The following is an 8,040-nucleotide window of genomic DNA, read 5'->3' as shown; positions in this document are numbered from 1 at the left end:
CAACTAAGAAGTATGGTTGGCTAGCTAAAAGCTTACTATTAAAAATTTGAATTTGAATGTCTGAAGACAAAAAATGGGTAGAAAGGATTTTAAACTGTTCCAATAGTCTAAAGCTATCAGCATCCATCAGAGTTGACTTTTTAAATATAAAATACATCTCCAATAGCTAAGAAGAACTTGAGATGCTTCCAAGAACAAAAAGGGACCAAAAAAAGCAAAAATCCTCTTAATTCTTTTTTTGTTTCACTCCGATCTTTGTAATAGAGTTTAACACTTCATCTTGTACCATTTAGATTAGGTTAGTGATCATAGGTAAATCTTCATATTTGTATTCTTTGATTACTTAGAGTATACGAGGCACTCTAAGAGGATTAATCAAGCTTAGGTGAGCTTGATTATTGTTGTAGGTTCTAACTCAGCCTTAGAAAAGTTAGATTTTGAGTTTTGATGGATCCCGTGAAAAATCATTGTTGAAAGGTTGTGGCTAAGCCTATGAAAATCCATTGTAAAAGCTTGGTGGATGCTTGGGAAATCCACTGATTCTAGTAAATTGATTCAAAAACCCTTAATTGGAAGATCAAGGTAGTGGATGTAGGTCATAGAAACCAAACCACTCTAAATCTTTATGCGTTGTCTACCCTTTTTTATTTCTTCATCTAATTCTTCTTTAAATCATCCTTCCATTTGGTCCTCAACTTTATATCATGTACCTTCAACAAGACCTTAATTAGAAGTTAAGGTTAGCGACATTAAGAAAGTGCTATTCACCTCTCTTCTAGCACACACTTGGGGACCAACAAGTGATATTAAAGCCTAACCCTCATTGTTAAGGCTTAACATCCTTAGGGAAAATTCAAATGGCTCTTCAAAAATATGTTATTGCTAAGGGACAATCCACAAGCAGACCACCTCTATTTGATGGATCAAACTACCCATATTGAAGCACTAGAATGTCTATTTACATAAGAGCAATAGATTATGAAATGTGGAATGTTATCACTAAAGAACCTTATATTTTCTCGGCCACAAATGTTGCGACCAGTGAAAAGATTCCTAAGCAGAGAGCTGAATGGACTAAAACTGAAACCAAAAAAGTCCAAACAAATTTTAAGGCAATTAATACTCTACATTGTGCCTTGACTCCCACAAAATTAACAAAGTGTCAAGCTACATCACCACCAAACAACTTTGAGACAAACTTAGAATCATTCATTAAGGGACTTCACAAGCTAAGGAGTCCAAAATTGCTCTTCTAACCCATAACTATGAAATGTTCAAGATAGCACCTACTAAAGATATCATCATCATATTTGATAGGTTTACTAACATCACCAACAAACTTCGTCAGTTAGGTAAACCAATTCCTGAACATGAACTTGTCAAAAGACTTCTTAGAAGCCTACTTAAGAATTGGAAGCCAAAAGTGACTGCTATTTAAAAGGCTAAGGATATGAATGTTATCACTCTTGATGAAATTTGTGGTTCTCTTCTCACTCATGAGCTAGAGCTTAAAGAAGAAGAAGAAGAAGAAGATAAGAGAGTAGCCAAAGAAATGAAGAAAAACATTGCTCTTAAGGGCTTGACAAAAGAATCATCAAGAAGAAATACAACCTTTAAGAGAAATTTTCATCGTTTCTCATTTAGGCATTATGTATATAGCAAAATAGGTCATCTTTCTTATGAATGTTATAGAAGAGAAATGTCACAACCCGGATCTCCCCTTGAGCCCGTGACAACCGTCGCGATGTCTTGATCGACACTCATTACCCGAAATGTCAACCGGAACCCCGCAAGGCTTTAATATCAGCTTCTCATTTCCCTTATGAGTAACCGTTGCCAAATATCATGTTTTAAAATATTTTAAACTATTTCCAACTTAAAACAATAAACAATAATTTTTTTGTCTCACAAGGGCACTTTGGTCATTTTTCCTCACAAATCTTGAAACCAGTTAAAAATGTAGTATACTAGTGAAAAACACATATTTCATAATCAAAAATAAATTCAGATGTCTAAAACATTCATTTAAAACGAAACTATATCTATTTGAATATAACAAAAATATTCAATAAAATATTCTATTTTCTTATAAAACAATATTTATAGAGTTATCGGTAAATAATTTTTTATAGCGTAAAAGCTAAATAAATTCATACATCCTGTAATACAAATAACCAAAGTATAAAATTTAATTTACAGTGACACGTGGGCCCACGAATGACTAAAAGTATCAAAAGAAATGAACCTACAGTTTTTGGATGTGGCAAGTCCAATTGTAGTCCTCGACGATATCAGTTATCTACAATCTATTCTAAGCTTGAAATGGGTGAAAAGGAGGGTGGTGAGATTATATAATCCCACTGAGTAAACAAATACCATCTAAAATATCTAAAGCCGAGTAAATGGAGACAGATAAAATAGTTTAACATACTGTAAGTCATCACCTTTCAACTTGTTTCAAGCAAATAAAATCAATTCATATAAATCGAGTAATCAAAATGGCTTATGAATTTCTTAAAAGCTTTGGCTCGTGCCAAAATCATTCTCATACTCAGTTATCAGGGATACCTTGATCAAGGGCTATCCCCACCGAGTCCGCTAAGGTTGTAAAAATAATTATGTACGCATAAATCATGTTTTGTTTTGAAAACATAGTCATTCCTCGGCGTTGGCTAAGTTCACCATCACGTGGTGGTTTGGCGTGAAGTGAACTCTAAAGTGTTAACCTCAGGAGTTATCCACCCGCGCATCTCATACTGAGGTAAGATATAATGGGGTTTATCGTGCCCCTCTAATAGGCTGGTCCACAAAAACCCGCCCACTACAGTAAGCTAATAATTATCCCACCAATCAATAAAATTCAATAACATGATATGGCAATTATTGTAATTCACAGCCTTTCAAGGCAAATCAACAATTCATATATTTAAACACATTTAGCAATTCAACCATTCATGCCCATAGTGCCATAAGCCAATCAATTAAAACCATAAATTTACAACACATCAAGTGGTCTCCAATTACTCTATTTTCAAAGCCATCATTTAATTTCAAAACAATTTATAAAATTATTTCATTTAAACACATTTTGTTTATAAAATCGAAAACTTAATCATTTAATTCATTTTTCATAAAATTCACAAAATCGAATAAAACATACTTTAGATAATTAAGATGATGATAAGGTTACTCACTATTTTGATAGTCGAATTTTTAGAGTGCTTCGACTATCGATCCTCGGGTATAATTTCTTTACCCTTATCGGAGGATTCAGCACCTTGACATAGTACAAAATCGAGAAACTTACTACATTGGTACTAAATCGAAATTAAACTAATTTAGACTACTAATGCATGATATGGAATGCAAAATGCACGGATAACCATCTAAATCCGATATTGGCCTAATTCGTCTTATCACCCGATTAATTGACCAATATGTCCAATTCAACTCCAATTAACTCCATTTCTTTTTCAATACCTTAATTCTCCAAACACAATTCAAATAACCTAAAATTTGGCAACTCCATCTTCACTTTTCTTCTTAGAATTTTCAGTCAATAATGGTGCATCAACACCGTGATTTTTCCTACTACTTCTCCACACCATAATTCATCATTTTCTAACTAATTCTCTTAAAATAAAAATCAAATTCATCCTCACTCAATACAAGGTAGGTTCGGCCATTGATGGTTGATGGGGAAAATAAATTATTTTCTTGTTGTTTTGCTTCTAGACATGGTAAACTAACTAAAAACACTAACATAACTTGAAATCATATCAATCCAACATCATTCTCTCTCCATACCCATTCGGCTAGCCATGAATTCTTCATGATATCTTGTGATTCAACCATGGAAAATGCAAAATCAAGCATGGAAAAGGTAGATCACAAGTAAAAATCAAGAAATTTTACCTTTGATTACTTGATTACTTGGAATCCATCAATTTTTCTCTTGAATTTTCACCCTAGGGTTCTTGTTCTTTCTTTTCTTCCTTTGTTCTTCTTTGGTCGGCCATATGAATGAGAAATGGGTTGATTTTATGTTGATGTTTAAGCCAAAAAAAAAAGGATATAAATTTGACACATGTCACCATTCCATTAGTCCAAGTGTCATACTTAGCTATTAAGCAATCTCTCTCCACCACTTAAATTTCCTCAATTATCCATGATAATATTGGGTAAAATCCATGTGCTGGACAAGTGTTGGGTGGTGTAAAATTACAATTTTACCCTTGGGGCGGCAAAATGACTATTTTACCCTTATGCTCGAAAAAATACCGAAATTAAAATTTCTCACTTCTCAAACTTAAATTATACTCCAAATGATCAATCTTGATCAAAAATTTCATCCAATACTCACATCTTAACCTCGAGTGGCAAAATGACCATTTTGCCCTTAGGTCATGAAATTTCCAATTTGACTCCAAATTGATCCTCAAACTCCAAATCACCATTTTAAATCATTCCTGGACTGTAAAATTTTCAATTTCACCCTAAAATCTCTATTTGATCTAGTTCGAGACTTAAATCAACTTTGTTGTACCTCTAAGTACAATACCTACTTTTGTAAATTTTTCGGGGCCTCTCCTAGCATGCAAACATGCTATCCATCACATGTATGTCATGATAAGTATTTTATAAGATCGGGCTTTACAAGAAGGCACTCAAAGAACAAAAATGATTTGGGTACCAAAAGGCTTTCATATATCAACTAACCTTAAAGGACTCATCAAGGTATGGGTACCTATTAGGAAAGATTGAAAAGTTGTTTTGTAAGTTGAGCTAAGTTGAAAGGATAGATGTTTAACAGCTTAATTGAAGCAAAAGTAACCATGGTACATGAATAGTGGCTGCTCAAGGCATATGATAGGAAATGAAATGTTGTTTGGTCAACTGGATAAGAAAAATGTGGTATAGTATCATTTGGAAAAGATTCAAAAGGTAGAATTCATGGTATAGGAACTATTGGTAAAAATTTTCGTGCTAAATCATGTTCTGTTTGTTAAAGGCTTAAAGCATAATCTATTAAGTATTAGTCAACTATGTGATAAAGGCTTTAAAGAAAGTTTTGATTCACATAAATGTGAAGTTATAGATATTAACACCAACAAAATTGCATTTATAGGAAAAAAAATAAAAAATATGAATGTTTTGCACTTGTTATTAGATCAAGAACAAGTATTAGTAAAAGTGACAATCAAAAGGAATATTAAGGAATTACTCTCGTAACATCAACCATAGAACTTAAATAAGAATTTTCCAAGTCAAGTTCATGAGATTTTCCATTAAAGATGAGAAAATAAAAATTCAATTTCAAAAACCAAATTCTTAAGCAAAATGGTTTGCATTCACCAATATTAATACTCACCTTGAATCTTTTAGGTGAATTATGCATTAAAGCAACTGTAACTTGACTTACAGGTGGGGAAATGTGGAAAATATGTTCCTTCTTGGAAATGAAATGTTAGACTGAATTACCAGTTGAGAATTACTCAAATGATTTGTGTAGTTTTTTTTTTCAAAAAGAAATTAGCATGTACTAGGCTTTTTTACTTCCACTATGAATTCACATATCTTTAGGGACATGTGTTCATATTAGAAACAAAGACTGACTAAAGACTTGTGTTCTCAATCTTTGATCCTTTTTTATTTTGATTTCTCGTAAGATGGTTATAAATAGGGACAACATATGAGCAAATGCCATATCTACCCAAGAAATTAAGCTTTTAGAAAGTTGTATCTTAATCATGGCATACAATGCAATTTCGTTCTCGTCATTCTGCACCTTCTTTGTCCTGCCCCTGCTGTTTCAAGCTAATTTAGCATACTCAAAAGATAAAAAGCCATACCCGTTTGATTTTCTCCAACACCTCCAAGGGTGCCACAAGGGTGACAAGGTTAAAGACATACATAAGCTCAAAAAGTATCTCGAACAATTCGATTACTTGAGCTATAGCAAGAACAAAACTCATGCCAATGATGATGATTTTGATGATCTTTTGGAGTCTGCCATCAAAACTTACCAGCTAAATTTCCATTTGAATTCCAATAGAGCTTTGGACACCAAGACAGTATCAAAGATGATGATGCCTCGATGTGGGGTAGCAGATATCATCAATGGTACATTTGGGATGCGTTCTGGCAAGAAAAAGCCCCACTAAGTTGCAGGCTCTAAATCTATCCATGAAGTATCCCACTATGCTTTCTTCCCACGAAGCCCTAGATGGCCACCTTCCAAGTCCCATCTTAGCTATGCATTTCTTTCAGGGACTCGTGTCGATGTTATGAGCCCCGTTGCAGGAGCTTTCCAAACATGGGCTGCAAATACATACTTCAGATTTTCAAGGATTGACAACTATAGAGATACTGATATCACTATTGGCTTCCAACGTCGAGATCACGGAGATGGAAACCCTTTTAAAGACCCTGGTGGAACCATAGCTCATGCTTTTGCACCAACTATTGGAAGATTCAACTATGATGCAGATGAAACATGGTTTGTAAGTGCTAGGCCAGGCAATATGCACTTGGAGACTATTGCATTGCATGAAATTGGACACTTTCTCGGTTTGAGTCACAACTCGATTGAGAATGCCATTATGTACCCAAGCATTGCGGAAAGAACATCCAAAGGTTTGGATAGGGATGATATTGAATGAATCAAGGCTCTATATAACAGATGAGGAGTTATCAAGTGAAATTTTATGCATTAATATTGCATTTTCGAGGCAATTTAATCAAGAGAGTTTTTGCATTTTTCGTTTTGATTATAGTTAAAGTCTAGTCCATTAGAATAAGTCATTTCTGACAAAATAATTACAGGAAAAAAGGGACAGTCTTGTGTTTTTCTTTTTGATTATAGTTAAAGTTAATACTATTACTTGTCTTTATACAATTTTCTAGATTAATTTTCAATTTGGTTTTGGAGCTTGGATCTACGGTTATCAACTTGACTTCTTAATATAATTATTATATAATTATTGTTATCAACTTGACTAGGATCTACGGTAATTGATAAATTTCGTTGGTAATAACTGCAAAACCATTTTTTTTAAATTCAATTTTGTCCTGTTGGTAATATAATTATTATATGATGTTGTTATTGATAAAGTAAACATATAGCAAACATATATGCACAAAAAAAATATGAAAATGTAATAGAAACAATAAGCAATAAAAAAATCCAATGTAAACATTCGTGAAAAGTATGAAAATACAAAGCTCATTGAGGGAGTGGCTTTTGCTACTGTTGTGGTAAAGGTGGAAGACATAACTACTACAATGAAGAAGACCTGTAGGCGTTTGAAGCTAGTAACCTTGATGCAATCACCTCTAACAAGTTGTTAATATTGCCTATCAATGTCATTAAAAATCCAATATTACTAACTAATTGCTAATAACCCTCAAGCTCAAGCGTAAGAAGTGAAAGAGGTTGTTCAATGTCAAGACCACAAGCAAACTCAAATGTCACTATTGGAGTTAGATGTCTAGAAGTGGGGACTCTGGTGCTAAAGCCATAGACCTGGATCAGAGTATTGTTGAGCCCTCCAATTGCCTTAGTCCATGCCTCAGTATCAAACTATGGCTAAACTGATATCTCATCACCGTACTTCTATAATAATGTCGAAGTGTATGATTCCTACAAATAGAAAATAATTGAAATTATTATGGAATTTAATTGGTAAGTAACATATATTTCGAATATAAACACACATATTACTTGCACAAACAATCTTGCACCTGTTGTCTATAAATTCTTCGTACTATTCTGCCACTTGTGAATGCATTTTGTTAGCTTTTATGATTGATCCTTGTTTTAATATGACAAAAGCTAATGATCAAAATATTGAATGCTTAGTGCATTAGGACTTAATGAAAAATCCCTATGCTTTTGATAAACAAATAGGTTATGCACTTCAAGTTTTATTATGTGTTTTAAGGCTTAAACTAAACTATAATGTCGAGACTTGAAAAAAGGGTATTAAGACTTGTTTGTTTCATGTGTCTCAAGAAATAGACTAAGTATGAAGGTGTATC

General features: G+C 33.4%; 1 pseudogene; it reads left to right on the top strand.

Moving 5' to 3' along the window:
* LOC108663754 lies at positions 227–6,686 on the top strand (annotated as a pseudogene).

Source organism: Theobroma cacao, chromosome 10, assembly GCF_000208745.1.
Source record: "Theobroma cacao cultivar B97-61/B2 chromosome 10, Criollo_cocoa_genome_V2, whole genome shotgun sequence".
In the NCBI taxonomy this organism is placed as follows: domain Eukaryota; kingdom Viridiplantae; phylum Streptophyta; class Magnoliopsida; order Malvales; family Malvaceae; genus Theobroma; species Theobroma cacao.
The sequence above is the reverse complement of the archived record's forward strand: the minus strand, read 5'-3'. Positions and strand labels throughout refer to the sequence as shown.